Below are 21,275 nucleotides of genomic sequence, written 5' to 3'. Positions count from 1 at the left end.
TAGTTGGGGCATGGACTCTACTAGGTGTCAAAAGCGCTCCACAGGGATGCTGGATGTCCTTTGGGTGGTGGATCATTCTTGATACACACAGGAAACTGTTGAGTGTGGAAAAACCAAGCGGCATTGCAGTTCTTGACCCAAACCGGTGCGCCTGGCACCTACTACCATACCCCGTTCGAAGGCACTTAAATATTTTGTCTTGCCAATTCACCCTCTGAATGCCACACATACACAATCCATGTCTCAAGGCTTAAAAATCATCCTTTAACCTGTCTTCTCCCCTTCATCTACACTGATTGAAGTGGATTTAACCAGTGACCTCAATAAGGGAGGATAGCTTCACCTAGATTCACCTGGTCAGCAGTATATGCCAGGGAAAGAGCTGTTCATAATGTGTTGTGTACTCAGTGTATATGACTTTACAAATGTCAAGTTTATTCAAATTACAGCTTAAATACTTTTTTCCCTTAATGGACCTGTCTGTACACACTCAGGGTGTACAACTGATATTTAAAGCATTTGGCACAATGGCTGTGTAAATATGTTGTGCCAAACAACTTATGAGCGTGTATGTGGACAATATGTGTTTGTTTTTCAGGTTGAGGTTGCCCTCCATCCAGCCCTCCTCAAGAGTAGGAGTGAGGAGAATGATATCAAGTCAAATGTGTGTATTTACAGGTATGTTACTTCAATATGAACAAATCTAAAGTCAGATGTGTCTTCTACATAAACGTTTCATTTCATTGATTGGACCATGGGAAAGGTAGGTATCCATAAACCATGTTATAAACTGATTGACCTCATAAACCATATAAACAAGTGTGCGTGTGTGAAAACAGTTCATATACTGTATGAAAAACTACCTGATTAAATAAAAACTATTTTATGAAACCCTTGACTAAGACTGATGAATCCCTGAAAGTCAAAATAGCATGAGAAAAATATATTGTTCCTTCATAGACCGATTGCTTTGTGAGGTTGAACCAACCTTTTGTTGGTGTCTCCATATTCTCAGAAAGAGGAAAATTGGCAAATCTGAATAGCTAAGTCCTGACAAAATACTTACTCTATAGGCTGTGGTCTACATCCTGGGGTTTACCAAGGACCTCCAGTATTACTGTCATCACCACAGCAGCCAGATAACTGCCAATGCAAGACTCCAAGCCAAACATACTGCAAGCCAAATATGTTGAATAGCAGGTTTATTTATAGGGTAACAGTCATCATGACTCCCTAATGGATTACAATGAAAACTTTCTAGACTGACATGGGACACTTTTATCCAAAGATGAATGGCTTTAAACAGCCTTTTTCTCATGATGTATAGTATGTGTCATAAGTAAAGTTGGGAACCACTATGTCATATCTCATAACATGTTTAAAAATCATGTGACACCTGTCCTTATTCTCATTACATAAAGGGCTGTGAAAAAAATGAACACTATATTTTAGGATGTAAACCAAACCAGAGATATCAATCACTGTTGGTCCATCCTGTTCTGATCTAATGAGATGGATGTAATGGAGGACAGAAACATGCAGCTGGGCACCTCCCTGAAGACCACTACTGAATTGGGGGTAGGTTGGAGTACATTCATTTTTCACGGTTTAGGCATGATATTCCATGTCAGACTCATCAATGCCACTTTTCTTAACATATTAGACCCCGAAGGTTGTTAATTAACCCATTTTAAGCTCATATAACTTGAAATATTTTGATAGAGGGCTGAAAACCCATTCGGCTGAGGTTACAACTGACAATTCCTCACTATATCACCTCTTACACAGATCAGGGTATGTATTCCATGTCAGACTTTTCAATGCCACTTTATTTGCACCACTTTAACATCTTAGACCCCAAATGTTCGCAGGGCAAGCTGTTTCTCGTACTACATTAAAATAATGGACAAAAAAATAGGGTGGTGTAAATATTTTTTTTAATGAGTAGTCTTGAGCGAATAACATGAAATCCCACTTTTGTATGTGCAATAGGTTATGAAAAGTAGCAATTTAACATGACCTTATGGTAAGAGCAAGAGTGACAGATGTAATGATGATGTGAGACAAGACGATTGGATTATTATTTACATCATTTAATTCAAGTGCTGAAAAAAAAATATGAATGAAGAAAAGATCCACGGAATGGTGATCCAAAACGGAATGTTACTTGGTTGTATCTAAGTTACACGATGAAAAACATATGCATATTTGGCTTTGTATTCAGACACATCATTCCCTGCTCTTAAGCAAGAGGCCTGTGCTCATTACATCTTCCATGGTCTTAATGACTTAAATAGATCAAGTTTTGACCAGTTCAAAGCTAGGCTGAAACTCTCCCCCAAAAGAGTCTATCAACAGGATCATATTGCCCTGTCAGGTTAGAATGTGGTTTAAACATCAAGGAGTAAAACTGTGGGTTAAATGAGACCTCTGTGGTAGTGGCGATTTTAGCATGTAAATCTTGGTGGGGCAAACAAAAAAATTATATTTTTTAGATACATGCCAGCAAACCCACTATACAACACAAATACATTAATTGCACTATAACGGTGACAAACGGTGCCCACACACTGTTAGGGCCTACATAAAGCTGTCCCAAAGGCAGAGTCCCAATAGCAGCTCCAACACCTTACCATTGGTACTCCTGGATATCAGCGGAGCCTTGTCTGGCATCGAAACAGTTTATTCAGCCTCATTTACTGCCTTTAAAAAAACATAGCTGATATGGCTGACTTACTTTAACAAATGTGGTTTCTACTGACAATTGAGATGTACAAATTATGGCCTAAGGGGACGACAAGCGGATAAGAGGCAATCCGTAATTTTGATTAAGACATTAATGAGCGAGCTACGACGGATGTAGTCAATATAACTATTTGTTCAGCACTTTTGAAATGTATAGCGACAGAATTCAGAACACGGGCCATTCTTACAGTATTCTCCCTGTACACCAAGTCAGAACCATCGGATAAATAAAGGGGGCATATAAGCAGACAATGAAAACTCTTAAAATATTTGATTATTACATTTCTCTAAAACAGGCTATAGGCTACATGTGCACCACCAAGTCAGAACAGTAGGCAAAATTAAGAGGGGAAAATATACCAAATTATTAGGGTGAGGCACATGGGCTACTAAAGGGCTACTAACAGCTTACTACACAACATACACTTAGTATTACTTTCTTAGATATAGTAAACATTTCTCTCTGGCATATTACAGACTCACCTTGTTGTGCTGTGCTCACTTGAACAGGAAGGTGGCGCGGCGGGTCCTTCATGGGCAAATTTTGTCATCAAACTTCGTCATCAAAGTCTGGCATTCTCAGGATGTGGTGTTTAAGACAACTGGGACTATGAAAAAAACAGGGTCGAAACACACACACACACACACACACACACACACACACACACACACACACGATAACATACACATGGATTTAGTACTGTAGATATGTGGTAGTGGTGGAGGAAGGGCCTGAGGGCACACAGTGTGTTGTGAAATCTGTGAATGTATCGTAATGCTTTAAAATTGTATAAACTGCCTTAATTTTGCTGGACCCCAGGAAGAGTAGCTGCTGCTTTGGCAGCAGCTAATGGGGATCCATAATAAATACAAATACACTGAATAGCAGGCTAGTGATTGCTTTACAATGCTTGCAATATAGCCACTGATTCCTTCCAAACCATTCTTTGTTGAATTTGCGATTTCCAACTTGTTGTGTAATGTTTATGGCCGATGAGCACCTCTGTAATTTCTCTTCATTATTTCTCTTCATATGACAAGGATTACAAAGGATTTGCCAGTAGATTGTCAACTTGAGTCATGACTGCTACCTTGCTAGCTAAGATTTTGAAAGTATGACGTTGACATGATCAGTCCAATCAAAGCTGCTGTAGATATAACGTGATTTGATGTCATTTTATCTGTGGCCAATGACCTTGAGCCTTCTTGGATGGGCACGTCTAATGTAACTCTATGGCAGCACCCAAGGGGATTGAATTTTTTATCTCTACCCTTATATTTGGCGGTGACGTAGTGTCTCCATGAGTGACAGAACAATGAGCCAATTACAGAGTAACTAGAGAACATTACCAACCCCTAATCTCTGTATTTTCTTGTTTGTTTGTTTTACATTGTTTGCAAACTGATATGTGACATGTATATGTGACAATGCCAAAATAACATGCAAAACATGTATTTATTTTTGCTAGAAAAGTGTGGTCGAAATGACGGGTCGCCACTGCTCTGTGGGTTAACTGAGACCTGCCTTGCATGTAACTCTATCTCTCGTGAGGTATTAGCTACAGTATCTACTGTACAGAAACTATTCCACAATGGGTGGTACCATATACACGTAGTTCTGCAGTAGACTTATGCTATAAAAACATCTGCTGCCAGTCAACATGCATGAGGACCTGTCCTCTGATCATGCAGGTAACATCAGTGGATCAATCCTCTATACGTTGTCAAGGGGGAAGAATAATGACAATGAAAAAAACAGCATGTACAGAAATATAGAGATTACATATTTTTTTTTAAACATGAGTAAAAACACTGTCCAAGCTCTGTCCCAATCCCAAACTAATATCACCCAGGAATACACTGGGTACGACACCTCTCCTTCAGTTCTCCACCTTTCCTTTCCTCTCTTCTTCTCTCCACTCTCATCCCAACCTAGGTCTAGTGACCTTCTCTGTTCGCAATGGCATCAGTGACGGAACTAGAGTTTTATACATGGGGTGGCCAAGGTTACTTCAGGGGGTCCATAGACCACGACAGAAAATGTGTGTATAACCCTAACCTGGCATCTAAGGAGCATGAATGAATCCTATGATTGTTGGAGGTAGAAGTGGTAGAAGTGATAATAGAGGTAAAAGTGATAATTCACTGAACCCGGAGTTCTTCAATGTGACAGATAGTGTGGTCCAAAAGGGTTACTTCACTAGAATTCTTTAACATACTATGAATAGTCCGTGTGTCTACCTCGGAACTGCAGCTCAATTTCTTTCTCTCTCTCACACACACACTGTACTCACATACTGGAGAGACTTGGGTCACTCCAGGGACCACCTAAGTGCCAAATTATCATAGGTAGATTTAAAACTGCATAATTCTGAGGTTCTGGTGAGAACTGGCTAAATGTTTCACAAACTCATCCATGTTGAGGGAGCGTGCCTCCTTAACTCAACAGAGAATTTCGAGGTGACAACCTGTCATCAACCAATGTTGTTCTAAGGTGGGTTTTAATCAGTTTTAAAGCTGAGAAGCTTCTCTCGCAAGAAGCACTGCTGACTGGTGTAACAACAGAAATCTTACGTCGAAATAGCTCTTGGAACACCTCTTTATAAGGTTCTAGAAACACAACAAAGTCAAGGAGAGTAGACGGTCTGTCCCTTCCACTTTTCTCTCTCCTATCAAGAAGCCGCTTGGTTTGATGAACCTCATGTTTGAGGTCCTCTAAATCTGACTCAAAGGTCGGAGCAAAGGCAAACAGAGGCTCCTCATTCATGTATGTTGTACTCTTTGGGTTAAGAGACTGGACCTCTTGCATTATCTCGCAATTCTTCTTTGAAAAACGCCTCTGCAGCTCAGCTGTGAGACTGTCAAGCACCTGATAAAAGATAGCTCTTTGGAAGCTCTCACCATCACTTTGGTCACAATTTTTCTGTCCTACAGTGCTCATCATCAATGAGTCGTGAAATCTTAAGCTTGTTTTAGGCTGTCTTTTACACACTGTTTGTACACTTATTTTTTACAGTGCTCTGCAATCTCTTCAACCTTTTTCCATAGTTCTCCAAAGTAACCCTCACTTCTGTAGTCCTGTAATGTGTCCGTTAGGGCACCTACTAGATCCACAGCCCTTGCTAGGTCAAGAGAGATTGATTGGAGCATGTCAGAAAGACATTTGGCATCACCAAGCACTTTACAAAAGGTAACCAAAAGCCCTATGAAATGTAAATCTATCTGAGAAAGAAGGCCCCTTGCCTCCACTGATCTATCACCACTATTTTCAAGTGTGATATGTCTCCTGTCTCAGCCTCCAGTATTTATGCTACAGTAGTTTGTGTCGGGGGGCTAGGATCAGTCTGTTATATCTGGAGCATTTCTCCTGTCTTATTCGGTGTCCTGTGTGAATTTAAGTATGCTCTCTCTAATTCTCTCTCTCTTTCTTTCTCTCGGAGGACCTGAGCCCTAGGACCATGCCTCAGGAATACCTGGCCTGATGACTCCTTGCTGTCCCCAGTCCACCTGGCCATGCTGCTGCTCCAGTTTCAACTGTTCTGCCTGCGGCTATGGAACCCTGACCTGTTCACCGGGCGTGCTACCTGTCCCAGACCTGCTGTTTTCAACTCTCTAAAGACAGCAGGAGCTGTAGAGATACTCTGAATGATCGGCTATGAAAAGCCAACTGACATTTACTCCTGAGGTGCTGACCTGTTGCACCCTCGACAACCACTGTGATTATTATTATTTGACCCTGCTGGTCGTCTATGAATATTTGAACATCTTGGCCATGATCTGTTATAATCTCCCCCTGGCACAGCCAGAAGAGCACTGGCCACCCCTCATAGCCTGGTTCCTCTCTAGGTTTCTTCCTAGGTGCTGGCCTTTCTGGGGAGTTTTTCCTAGCCACCGTGCTTCTACACCTGTATTGCTTGCCATTTGGGGCTTTAGGCTGGGTTTCTGTACAGCACTTTGTGACATCAGCTGATGTAAGAAGGGCTTTATAAATACATTTGATTGATATCCTGTAGCACTCTCAGAACTGATGGAAGCCTGTCACTCTGATTATGGCATGCCATGTATCTGCATGCCCACTTTACATCTGCAAGTCTCTGTAGTTCCCTGGGCTGCTGCTGTGGATACAGCTCTTTCTGAACCGCAAGCCACTTGAGATGAATGTACGAGCCAGATACAAAGTTATAAAGCTTCTGCAGGAGAGAAAAACAGTGAACTGCCTCAGGCACTGATTTTACAGCATCGACAACAACCAAATTCAAACAATGTACATTACAGTGCACATAAAATGCTAATCTTGCACAGTTTTTAATCCGTGCAGACACACCAGAATGCTTTCCGCTCATGACGGATGCGCCCCACAAGATTATAGTAGTCTATAATAGTAGTCTAGACCATGTTTTTCAAGGCAATCAATTATCCTTTTTGTGAGACCTGCTGAATCTAAGCTTTCAGCTGACTGAAAGTGTAAAAAGCTTTTGTGGATGGCCCCGTTGTAATAGTACCTCACAACTAAATAAATGTTTTATTTTTTCTTAAAAAATTTGGCTTAATCTGAAATTACACTAAAAATATTACTTTCTTTTACTTCTCTTATTATTTCACTTTGTATCATCTCAGCTCAGCCCTCAAGAACTTTATTCTGGATTTGGTGGCTTGTGTACTTAGCATTGCCACATGCATTCATCCTTTTCTCTATGAGAGGGTCATGCGTTGCTATTTCTTCTAAGATTGTCAAAAAATTACCATTGTGAGAGTCATTAGACTCTCGATGACCTCTCTGAGCTATATTTTGTGTGGCAGTTAATAGGAGCACATCTGCAATTGTTTTAATGTAAGTACAGTTTTCCTCCACTTTCTTTTCCGGTCCTCATTTATAACATCTAACATTGAGTTGCTGTCAATAGCCCTTTTATGCTGATTCCAAGCATACGGAGCATTGATATGATGCTCTGCCTTCGAATGGAGCTTACACCCAGAATCTTTAAACAGCGCCTTTTTCCAGTTACAAAAACCTGACTGATGCGAAGGCAGATTCAGGTGTATTGGGCAGAGAAAAATGCCTACAGGCGAAACAATAAGTTGAATGTTGACTTAGAATATTCAAGCCATGATTTGTCCTTATACCAGGAGCTGTTGAAAGCCCATTTCCTACTACCATGCTGAGTTCTGGGAAATGTTTTCAAACACGGCTGTACAGGACCCTCTTCTCTGGATCTTGAAATGTCTGAAATACATGTTAAATAATGTCATATCTCTATGGAAATGTATAATTAAAGGATCCACAAGATTAGATACTAACAGCTGCTAACTAAAATGTGTAGTGTAAAGTATAGGTCTGGCCTACCATTGGGTCCTTTTGGAACAGCATATCTGGTGCTTGATGCAGTTGGGAGGGGCTCAATGAAATCTCCTGGCAGCTCTGGCTCACTGTCTGGCTCAGAGCTAGAGGTCTCTGTATCATCCCTTGATACATCTATTACATTAAAATAACACAAGAACCATTAGTGTATTATCACAATAAAAATGCCATAGCCATCAAAACAAGAACACACATGAATCAACAACCAACACTTTAAAGTGAGACTTAATCTGACAATAATTTATTACAAACTGAAGCTAAACTTAAATTCTGAACTGGGCATGTGACTGACTGCCTGGTTGATGGTCTGACCTGGTGGTGGTAGACTGGGTCCTTGTGAAGTCTGACCACACTGACTAGCCTCAGGTAGGGAGCTGCTCTGGGGTCCGGTGGTGATGCAAGGGCTGGGGTCTGTTTGCACCTGATCTGCCTGTTTGTGCTTCTTTAAAAATAAGTCTGATAGCTTTCTTTTCATGTTTAATTGACCCTATGCAAAATTAAGACAGTCTATGGTTACATCTAAGCATCCAATTACCCACATTTTAGTCCAATCTCAATCTTAATTACAAATCCCCATTATCATAACTGTACCTTAAAATCAACTACCAACCTAAGTTACTAGTTAGATCATGGCTAGCCCTACTCTGCAGTAACCGAGGTAAAGACAGTTTCAGGTTGGATATTCGACAGATATTCACCTGTAGTTTTCCTTACGTCCACCAACAGCCGTTAGGGACCGTCAACATAGTGACAAATCACATTTTTCAAATTTCAATCGCTCTAGCCATTACTCCAAACACTTTCAAAACTGGTTGTAGCTAACCCGATGGCATAGACACACATTGCACACCCTTTAGTTTGTCCCTTTTTATCTCACATGGTTTTACACTAATCTTTCCAAATGTATAATTTCAATAGCTCCTTGGTCATGTGATCTGGTGACTTCAAACAAGGTTCAGAATGTCCACTGACTACCCTTCTATATTGCACATCCCTTAGTTTGTCCATTTTTATCTCACATGGTTTTACACACATTTTTCAAAATGTAGAATTTCAATAGCTCCTTGGTCATGTTACTTCAAATAAGGTTCAGAATGTCCACTGACTACCCTTCTACATTGCACACCCTTTAGTTTGTTTTGTTCCCCGAGCCACTTAGTTATCACTTTTGCCTTATGGCAAGGTGCTCCATCATGCTGGAAAAGGCATTGTTCGTCACCAAACTGTTCCTGGATGGTTGGGAGTAGTTGCTCTCGGAGGATGTGTTGGTACCATTCTTTATTCATGGCTGTGTTCTTAGGCAAAATTGTGAGTGAGCCCACTCCCTTGGCTGAGAAGCAACCCGACACATGAATGGTCTCAGGATGCTTTACTGTTGGCATGACACAGGACTGATGGTAGCACTCACCTTGTCTTCTCCAGACAAGCTTTTTTCCAGATGCCCCAAACAATCGGAAAGGGGATTCATCAGAGAAAATGACAGTACCCCGGTCCTCAGCAGTCCAATCCCTGTACCTTTTGCAGAATATCAGTCTGTCCCTAATGTTTTTCCTGGAGAGAAGTGGCTTCTTTGCTGCCCTTCTTGACACCAGGCCATCCTCCAAAAGTCTTTGCCTCACTGTGCGTGCAGATGCACTCATACCTGCCTGTTGCCATTCCAGAGCAAGCTCTGTACTGGTGGTGCCCCGATCCCGCAGCTGAATCAACTTTAGGAGACGGTCCTGGCGCTTGCTGGACTTTCTTGGGCGCCCTGAAGCCTTCTTCACAACAATTGAACCGCTCTCCTTGAAGTTCTTGATGATCCGATAAATGGTTGATTTAGGTGCAATCTTACTGGCAGCAATATCCTTGCCTATGAAGCCCTTTTTGTGCAAAGCAATGATGACGGCACGTGTTTCCTTGCAGGTAACCAATGGATGACAGAGGAAGAACAATGATTCCAAGCACCACCCTCCTTTTGAAGCTTCCAGTCTGTTATTCAAACTCAATCAGCATGACAGAGTGATCTCCATCCTTGTCCTCGTCAACACTCACGCCTGTGTTAATGAGAGAATCACTGACATGATGTCAGCTGGTCCTTTTGTGGCATGGCTGAAATGCAGTGGAAATGTTTTTTGGGGATTCAGTTCATTTGCATGGCAAAGAGGGACTTTGCAATTAATTGCAATTCATCTGATCACTCTTCATAACATTCTGGAGTATATGCAAACTGCTATCATACAAACTGAGGCAGCAGACTTTGTGAAAATTAATATTTGTGTCATTCTCAAAACTTTTGGCCACGACTGTAGAGCGTTTGTAGACTTTAAGAAAAAAATATTAAGTGACAGTTTCATCAGTACGTGCTTAAAGAAAGTCATATCACAAAGATCACAGATGACAGTGCCCACCAAATCTATGACAATAGAGAACGAATTGTAAGCACCAAAGTGTGTTTGTCAAAATAATATCTTAAAATGTCAGTTGTTGAACATAATACTTATTTTTGCTATAGCAATTTATGATATATGTAGTTGAGGAATATTCCATGCACCAACACTACATGTAGGATGGACATAAGACATTCCCACATACAGTATTTTTTATTTCACCATTATTTAACCAGGTAAGCCAGTTGAGAACAAGTTCTCATTTACAACTGCGACCTGACCAAGATAAAGCAAAGCAGTGTGATACAAACAACACAGAGTTACACATGGAATAAACAAATGTACAGTCAATAACACAATACAGAAGTCTATATACAGTGTGTGCAAATTAAGTAAGATTAGGGAGGTAAGGCAATAAATAGGCCGTAGTGGTGAAATAATTACAATTTCGCAAATAAACACTGGAGTGAGATGTGCAGAAGATGAATATGCAAGTAGAGATACTGTGGTGCAAAGGGGCAAATATATATATATAAATAAAATAAATAACAATATGGGGATGAGGTAGTTGGATGTGCTATTTAGAGATGGGCTACGTACAGGTGCAATGATCTGTAAGCTGCTCTGACAGCTGATGCTTAAAGATAGTGAGGGAGACATGAGTCTCCAGCTTCAGTGATTTTTGCAATTCGTTCCAGTCATTGGCAGCAGAGAACTGGAAGGCGGCCAAAGGAGGAATTGGCTTTGGGGGTGACCAGTGAAATATACCCCTGCTGGAGCGCGTGCTACGGGTGGGTGCTGCTATGGTGACCAGTGAGCTGAGATAAGACGGGGCTTTACCTAGCAAGGACTTATAGATGACCTGGAGCCAGTGGGTTTGGCGACGAATATGAAGCGGGGGCCAGCCAACGAGAGCATACAGGTCGCAGTGGTGGGTAGTATATGGGGCTTTGGTGACAAAACGGATGGCACTGTGATAGACTGCATCCAATTTGCTGAGTAGAGTGTTGGAGGCTATTTTGTAAATGACATCGCCAAAGTCAAGGATCGTCAGTTTTACGAGGGTATGTTTGGCAGCATGTGTAACGGCTTTCGTTGGTGGAAGGAGAGGAGGACCAAAATGCAGCGTGGTACGTATCCATAATATCATTTAATCGAGAATGAATACAAAATACAAAAGAACAAAAGAAATTTATGAAAACCGAAACAGTACCGTATGATGCAAACACTAACACAGGAAACAATCACCCACAAAACACAATGAAAAAACAGGCTACCTAAATATGGCTCCCAATCAGAGACAACGACTGACACCTGCCTCTGATTGAGAACCATACTAGGCCAAACACATAGAAATATAACATACAGAACAAAACATAGAAAAACATAGAATGCCCACCCCAACTCACGCCCTGACCAAACTAAAATAAAGACATAAAAAAGGAACTAAGGTCAGAACGTGACAGCATGAGTGAAGGATGCTTTGTTGCGAAATAGGAAGCCAATTCTAGGTTTAATTTTGGATTGTAGATGCTTAATGTGAGTCTGGAAGGAGAGTTTACAGTCTAATCAGACACCTAGGTATTTGTAGTTGTCCACATATTCTAAGTCAGAACCGTCCAGAGTAGTGATGCTATGCGGGTGGGCAGACGCGGGCAGCGATCGGTTGAAGAGCATGCATTTAGTTTTACTTGCATTTAAGAGCAATTGGAGGCCACGGAAAGAGAGTTGTATGGCATTGAAGCTCGTTTGGAGGTTAGTTGATGTATACAGAGAAGAGAGTCGGCCCGAGAATTGAACCCTTTGGCATCCCCATAGAGACTGGCAGAGGTCCGGACAACAGGCCCTCCCATTTGACACACTGAACTCTATCTGAGAAGTAGTTGGTGAACCAGGCGAGACAGTCATTTGAGAAACAAGGCTGTTCAGTCTGCCGATAAGAATGCTGTGATTGACAGAGTCAAAAGCCTTGGCCAGGTCGATGGATACGGCTGCACAGTATTGTCTTTTGTCGATGGCGATTATGATATCGTTTAAGACCTTGCGCATGGCTGAGGTGCACGCATGACCAACTTGGAAACCAGATTGCATAGCGAAGAAGGTACGGTGGGATTCGAAATGGTCGGTAATCTGTTTGTTAACTAGGCTTTCGAAGACCTTAGATAGGCAGGGTAGGATAGATATAGGTCTGTAACAGTTTGGGTCTAGAGTGTCTCCCCCTTTGAAGAGCTTTCCAATCTTTGGGGATCTCAGACGATACGAAAGAGAGAATGAACAGGTTAGTAATAGGGGTTGCAACAATTGCGGTGGATAATAAAAAATAAAAAAGTTTTTTTAATTCATTATTAAAAGAAAGAGAGGGTCCGGATTGTCTAGCCCAGCTGATTTGTAGGGGTCCAGATTTTGCAGCTCTTTCAGAACATCAGCTATCTGGATTTGGGTGAAGGAGAAATGGGGGAGGTTTGGGCAAGTTGCTGTGGGGGGTGCAGAGCTGTTGACCGGGGTAGGGGTAGCCAGGTGGAAACCAAGCCCGGCCTTAGAAAAATGCTTATTGAAATTCTTGATAATCGTAGATTTATTGGTGGTGACAGTGTTTCCTAGCCTCAGTGCAGTGGGCAGCTGGGAGGAGGTGCTCTTATTCTCCATGGACTTTACAGTGTCCCAGAACTTTTTGGAGTTTGTGCTACAGGATGTAAATTTCTTTTTGAAAAAGCTAGCCTTAGCTTTCCTAACTGCCTGTGTATATTGGTTCCTAACTTCCCTGAAAAGTTGCATATCGCGGGAGCTATTCGATGCCAATGCAGAATGCCACAGGATGTTTTTGTGCTGGTCAAGGGCAGTCAGGTCTGGAGTGAACCAAGGGCTATATCTGTTCCTGGTTCTACATTTTGTGAATGGGGCATGCTTATTTAAGATGGTGAGGAAAGCACTTTTAAAGAATAACCAGGCATCCTCTACTGACGGAATGAGGTCAATATCTTTCCAGGATACCCGGGCCAGGTCGATTAGAAAGGCCTGCTCGCTGAAGTGTTTTAGGGAGCGTTTGACTGTGATGGGGGGTGGTCGTTTGACCGCGGACCCATTACTGACGCAGGTAATGAGGCAGTGATCGCTGAGATCCTGGTTGAAGACAGCAGGTGTATTTAGAAGGCAAGTTGGTCAGGATGATATCTAAGAGGGTGCCCGAGTTTACGGATTTGGAGTTGTACCTGGTAAAATGGCGCCGACCGAGATGGCCGCCTCGCTTCGCGTTCCTTGGAAAATATGCAGTATTTTGTTTTTTTATGTGTTATTTCTTACATCGGTACCCCAGGTAATCTTAGGTTTCATTACATACAGTCGGGAGGAACTACTGAATATACGATTAACGTCAACTCACCATCGTTATAACCAGGAATATGACTTTCCCGAAACGGATCCAGTGTTTTGCCTTCCACCCAATACAATGGATCTGATCCCAGCCGGGGACCCTATGCGACGCCGTAAAAGGGGCAAACGTAGCGGTCTCTTGGTCAGGCTTCGGAGACGGGCACATCGCGCTCCACTCCCTAGCATACTACTCGCCAATGTCCAGTCTCTTGACAATAAGGTTGATGAAATCCGAGCACGGGTAACATTCCAGAGAGACATCAGGGATTGCAACGTGCTCTGCTTCACGGAAACATGGCTAACTCAAGAGACGCTAACGGAGTCGGTGCAGCCAGCTGGTTTCTTCACGCATCGCGCCGACAGAAACAAACATCTTTCTGGTAAGAAGAGGGGCAGGGGGGTATGCCTTATGATTAACGAGACGTTGTGTGATCATCATAACAACACACAGGAACTCAAGTCATTCTGTTCACCTGATCTAGAACTCCTCACAATCAAATGTCGACCGCATTATCTACCAAGGGAATTCTCCTCGATCATAATCACAGCCGTATATATTCCCCCCCAAGCAGACACATCGATGGCCCTGAACGAACTTTATCTGACTCTTTGTAAACTGGAAACCACACACCCTGAGGCTGCATTCATCGTAGCTGGGGATTTTAACAAGGCTAATCTAAAAACAAAACTCCCTAAATTCTATCAGCATATCGATTGTGCTACCAGGGCTGGTAAAACCCTGGATCATTGTTATACTAACTTCCGCGACGCATATAAGGCCCTCCCCCGCCCTCCTTTCGGAAAAGCTGACCACGACTCCATTTTGTTGATTCCAGCCTACAAACAGAAACTAAAACAACAAGCTCCCGCGCTCAGGTCTGTTCAACGCTGGTCCGACCAATCTGATTCCACGCTTCAAGACTGCTTCGATCACGCGGATTGGAATATGTTCCGCATTGCGTCCAACAACAACATGGACGAATATGCTGATTCGGTGAGCGAGTTCATTAGGAAGTGCATTGACGATGTCGTACCCACAGCAACGATTAAAACATTCCCAAACCAGAAACCGTGGATTGACGGCAGCATTCGCGTGAAACTGAAAGCGCGAACCACTGCTTTTAACCAGGGCAAGGTGACCGGAAACATGACCGAATACAAACAGTGTAGCTATTCTCTCCGCAAGGCAATCAAACAGGCTAAGTCCCAGTACAGAGACAAATTAGAGTCGCAATTCAACAGCTCAGACACAAGAGGTATGTGGCAGGATCTACAGTCTATCACGGATTACAAAAAGAAAACCAGCCCCGTCGCGGACCAGGATGTCTTGCTCCCAGACAGGCTAAATAACTTTTTTGCCCGCTTTGAGGACAATACAGTGCCACTGACACGGCCCGCTACCAAAACCTGCGGGCTCTCCTTCACTGCAGCCGAGGTGAGTAAAACATTTAAACGTGTTAACCCTCGCAAGGCTGCAGGCCCAGACGGCATTCCCAGCCGCGTCCTCAGAGCATGCGCAGACCAGCTGGCTGGTGTGTTTACGGACATATTCAATCAATCCTTATCCCAGTCTGCTGTTCCCACATGCTTCAAGAGGGCCACCATTGTTCCTGTTCCCAAGAAAGCTAAGGTAACTGAGCTAAACGACTACCGCCCCGTAGCACTCACTTCCGTCATCATGAAGTGCTTTGAGAGACTAGTCAAGGACCACATCACCTCCACCCTACCGGACACCATAGACCCACTCCAATTTGCTTACCGACACAATAGGTCCACAGACGACGCAATCGCAACCACACTGCACACTGCCCTAACCCATCTGGACAAGAGGAATACCTATGTGAGAATGCTGTTCATCGATTACAGCTCAGCATTTAACACCATAGTACCCTCCAAACTCGTCATCAAGCTCGAGACCCTGGGTCTCGACCCCGCCCTGTGCAACTGGGTCCTGGACTTCCTGACGGGCCGCCCCCAGGTGGTGAGGGTAGGTAACAACATCTCCACCCCGCTGATCCTCAACACTGGGGCCCCACAAGGGTGCGTTCTGAGCCCTCTCCTGTACTCCCTGTTCACCCACGACTGCGTGGCCATGCACGCCTCCAACTCAATCATCAAGTTTGCGGATGACACTACAGTGGTAGGCTTGATTACCAACAACGACGAGACGGCCTACAGGGAGGAGGTGAGGGCCCTCGGAGTGTGGTGTCAGGAAAATAACCTCACACTCAACGTCAACAAAACAAAGGAGATGATTGTGGACTTCAGGAAACAGCAGAGGGAGCACCCCCCTATCCACATGGACGGGTCAGTAGTGGAGAAGGTGGAAAGTTTTAAGTTCCTCGGTGTACACATCACGGACAAACTGAATTGGTCCACCCACACAGACAGCGTTGTGAAGAAGGCGCAGCAGCGCCTCTTCAACCTCAGCAGGCTGAAGAAATTCGGCTTGTCACCAAAAGCACTCACAAACTTCTACAGATGCACAATCGAGAGCATCCTGTCGGGCTGTATCACCGCCTGGTACGGCAACTGCTCCGCCCACAACCGTAAGGCTCTCCAGAGGGTAGTGAGGTCTGCAGAACGCATCACCGGGGGCAAACTACCTGCCCTCCAGGACACCTACACCACCCGATGTCACAGGAAGGCCATAAAGATCATCAAGGACAACAACCACCCAAGCCACTGCCTGTTCACCCCGCTATCATCCAGAAGGCGAGGTCAGTACAGGTGCATCAAAGCAGGGACCGAGAGACTGAAAAACAGCTTCTATCTCAAGGCCATCAGACTGTTAAACAGCCACCACTAACATTTAGCGGCCGCTGCCAACATACTGACTCAACTCCAGCCACTTTAAAAATGGGAATTGATGGAAATTATGTAAAAATGTACCACTAGCCACTTTAAACAATGCCACTTAATATAATGTTTACATACCCTACATTACCCATCTCATATGTATATGTATATACTGCACTCTATATCATCTACTGCATCTTGCCATCTTTATGTAATACATGTACCACTAGCCACTTTAAACTATGCCACTTTATGTTTACATACCCTACAGTACTCATCTCATATGTATATACCGTACTCTATACCATCTACTGCATCTTGCCTATGCCGTTCTGTACCATCACTCATTCATATATCTTTATGTACATATTCTTTATCCCTTTACACTTGTGTGTATAAGGTAGTAGTTGTGGAATTGTTAGGTTAGATTACTTGTTGTTATTACTGCATTGTCGGAACTAGAAGCACAAGCATTTCGCTACACTCGCATTAACATCTGCTAACCATGTGTATGTGACTAATAAAATTTGATTTGATTTGATTTGGTAGGTTCCATGAAAATTTGGGTGAGATTGAGGGCATCTACCTTAGATTGTAGGACGGCTGAGGTGTTAAGCATGTCCCAGTTTAGGTCACCTAACATTACAAACTCTGAAGATAAATGGGGGTCAATTAATTCACATATGGTGTTCAGGGCGCAGCTGGGGGCTGAGGGGGGTCTGTAACAAGCGGCAACTGTGAGAGACTTATTTCTGGAAAGGTGGATTTTTAAAAGTAGAAGCTCGAACTGTTTGGGCACAGACCTGGATAGCATGACAGAAATCTGCAGGCTGTCTCTGCAGTAGATTGCAACTCCACCCCCTTTGGCAGTTCTGTCTTGGCGGAAAATGTATACATGTACATAAAGGCATTTTCCAGCTATGATTTTACCACTCAGAATCCAGAATGGATATGACAATGGGGCCAGCACAGGATGTAATACACCCTTACAACAATCTACTTTTTGTTCTTCTTGACTTGTTATCTGGTAAACTGCTACTATGTGTCAAGAAAAGAGCCCCAATTAGGGGTTAGTGTACTCTAGTAAAAAAGGGCTGGTTTAGATTAAAAACTATTGCCCTGTGTCCCCGTTCATAGGGGCATGAGAGACTAGTCAGTGGTAGAATTGAGTTGGCACTTTATTGGCCCAAACACCCATAGACCCACAAGGATGAGGTTATTCATGGACAGCAATTAGTAATACATTGTTTTTGCATTGATGCATTGTGTCTTCTAACTGTCCACGAATAGGATCCAAAGTGTTAGGAAATATTTGTTCCCATAAATACAAAGGAGGATGTCTCTCCTCATACCTCTGGCACTTTAGTCAGACTGCGCACCACAGAGCCAATCAGGAGAGAATACATACAGGTCAACGGTGCCAATTGAAAGTCAAGGGGTGTGTCTGTGCCTTTTGGATTACTCTCTCTTTACAGAGAACCCCTGTGGTTCAAGTCTGCTCTGCGCATGTCTGAAAGTGACAGAGCCAGCAGCCAAGAGAGTTTTTCACAGTATGTCATAAAACAGTATTACACTTATGAATGTATGTAAAATGCTAATATGTATTAGATCCAGTACAATGGAATAACTAAGACTTGAATTTGAATGCAGCGTGTTCCGATTCTTCCTTCTCTTTCTGTCCAGCAGGGTCAACCAAAAACACTTGGCCTGATGGTTCATGCAGATACTGGGGAAGCAATATAGAAATGTATTGATCCCTTAAATGATTTCCCTATTAAATGACCCATATCACAACCCTCATACCTCTTCACAAAAATGTAGCTAAATCAATTTTGGGAAAAGGATTTTACTCACAAAAGACGTAGGAATTTATTTCCCCAGTTAGAAATAGTAGGCCATGCATCAAATAACTATTTATCAGAAAAACAAACTCTCAAATGCACTATTGCATTTTGTAAACTGTCTGCAGGTGGCTTGTTGTGAATGCACTCAAATATCAAGTCATTATCAGGTTATGTAAACTGCGTTCTAATTCTCAACGTAGAAGAATTTGTCTTAATGTACAGTATATGAAAGTGATGATATAAAAAGGATTCTTTCACGTTCAAGCTCACTGTGACTGACAAATCACTGCCTATTACTGTGATTAAAAAGAGCATATGAAACAGTGTTTTTCCATGAGGCCTACCTGTGCGCCTTCCTTTAAGCACCTCTGAACACCTCTCCTGTACTTGATCCATTCCACATACAGCCATTTGCGTATCTTTTCAGTGTCCATGTGAAAGATAGTTATTGCGAGGATGGAACATTTGTTGACAAAAGTTTTTTTTAAACACCCATGTAAAATGAAGGCCTGCAAAGCTTACATATTTAAGTCTAATAGCATGAGATGAAAGTAGACAAACATCAGTGTGCAATATGAAAGTATAGTCAGTGGACATTCTAAACTTTGTTTGAAGTCACTAGGTCACATGACCAAGGAGCTATTGAAATTTTAAATTTGGATAAATTCATGTAAAACCATGTGAGATAAAAGTAGGCAAACTAAAGGGTGTGCAATATGTAGGCCCACTCAGTGGACATTCTGAACCTTGTTTGATGTCACTAGGTCACACGACCTAGGAGCTATTGAAACTTTACATTTGGAAAAATTAATGTAAAATCTTGTGAGTTGAAAATTGACAAACGAAAGGGTGTGCAATATAGAAGAGTAGTCGGACATTCTGAACCTTATTTGAAGTAAGTATGTCACATGACCAAGGAGCTATTGAAATTTGAATGTAAAAAAAGTGTGTACTTTGTTCACGCTCCGTAACTAATTTAACTAGGCATACAAGACGCTGCTCACATTCCCACATGTTTAATAGCGTTGGAAAGCAAATTAATGACTAAATCGGTAAAATAAGACCTGTGCAATGTTGCGCGCAATTTTTCCAACACCATGACACTTATTTGGAGTCTGTGGCTCAAGTGGTTTGAAAGCTAGAGGTTTGAAAGCGCGAATATCCGTCGAATATCGAACTTGAAACTGTCTTTACCTCGGTTCTGCAGTAAATCATTTAGCTAGTTATAATTTCTTAGTGTGCAGAGATTGACACAGAAATAGGGAGGTTTTAGTCCGCAAAAACAACTTTACTAGGACAGAAAATAAACATAACAAAGAAAATCACTTAAGTTTGGCTCGGTCCTTCTCTACTTTTACTCGGTGTCGGTCTCTCCCCGTTCATTTTCGCGGTGCGCCACAGTGCTCCTTTTATTTGGCCTCCACCGCTGGTTGGCACTTCCCCCTAATTACCTCCACTTGGAGCTGTTCGTGTCGGGGTGCCCAGCTCCCGTATTCCCAGCCAACGTCGCCTCACGTACCTCCCCTCTATTACCATCCCCCGGGGTAGACCTCCTGGGATACCACATAATGATCAATTAGCCTTTAAAAATTATAAACTTGGATTAGCTCATACACGTGCCATTGGAATACAGGAGTGATGGTTGCTGATAATGGGCCTCTGTACGTCTATGTAGATATTCCATTAAAAATCAGCCGTTTCCAGCTACAATAGTCATTTACAACATTAACAATGGCTGCACTGTATTTCTGATCAATTTGATGTTATTTTAATGGACACTTTTTTTTATAGCGTTTCTTTATAAAACAAGGACATTTCTAAGTGACCACAAACGTTTGAACGGTAATGTATATAGAGATTGTTTCCAAAGTTTGGTATCTTGGCATTTAGTTTATTTTCCCTTGTTTTATATAGTAGGCCATGCACTCAAAAGAAGTGAGTCTTCAAACGGATAAGCCTATTTGTTGTCATTGCAGGAAGAGAAAAGATTAACCCAATCACAGTGCATTTATGACACTAACAGAGAGTGCACAGGTTCCTTGATATGTGCACTACCACCAGAGGGCCAAAGTGCAGCACAGCTGAAATGATCTACCAAAGATAGATGGGGCTTGAAGGAGAACAACATACCACAGGACAATGGTGTGAGCATTGATAATGCACCTGTTAAAAGGTGTTTTGAATTCCATCACTCAAGAAGGTTAAAGGAAAATACAAACATCTATGTCCATGCATGGCCGTCACATCATCCACAACACTACCAAAAAGTCTGGACAGGGTTTTTCCTGAGGTGTGTCGTGTACTAAGTAGAGTAAATTTATGTATGCTTTGAATTACTTAAACTCAGTCTAATTCCAAGCAAGAACATTTATCATGGAATGATTGAATGAAAATTGTTTGATTACAAGTTCTTTTGCAGGTGTCCAAATTTGATGTTGAGGACCTAGTCGTGGAAGTTAAAGGAAAGGTTACCTGACAAGTAAACACTTTAGCCAAAACCACCTATATTTTCGTAGTTGTTGAAATACCCAACAGAGTACATTTGAATGGTTTGAAATTCGCATGTTATCATCTTCCCCCGAGCAGGAAATCTCACTCAAAGCCATCAGCCCTGGGATGTAGTTAGTTGCACACGCTTGGCCGAACGCGGTGAAACATCTTAAACTGTAAGAAATCATTTATTTTTTAAACGGTATATATTTTTCCCGTTTGCTCGCCATAAAGCTAGTTAAGGAGGCAAATTAGGTTTTTGCAGCCTGGATGGAGGGTACTTTATGTACGAGCCGGTCC

This window comes from Salvelinus alpinus, chromosome 15 (assembly GCF_045679555.1).
Source record: "Salvelinus alpinus chromosome 15, SLU_Salpinus.1, whole genome shotgun sequence".
Classification (NCBI taxonomy): domain Eukaryota; kingdom Metazoa; phylum Chordata; class Actinopteri; order Salmoniformes; family Salmonidae; genus Salvelinus; species Salvelinus alpinus.
This window is presented reverse-complemented; position numbering follows the sequence as displayed.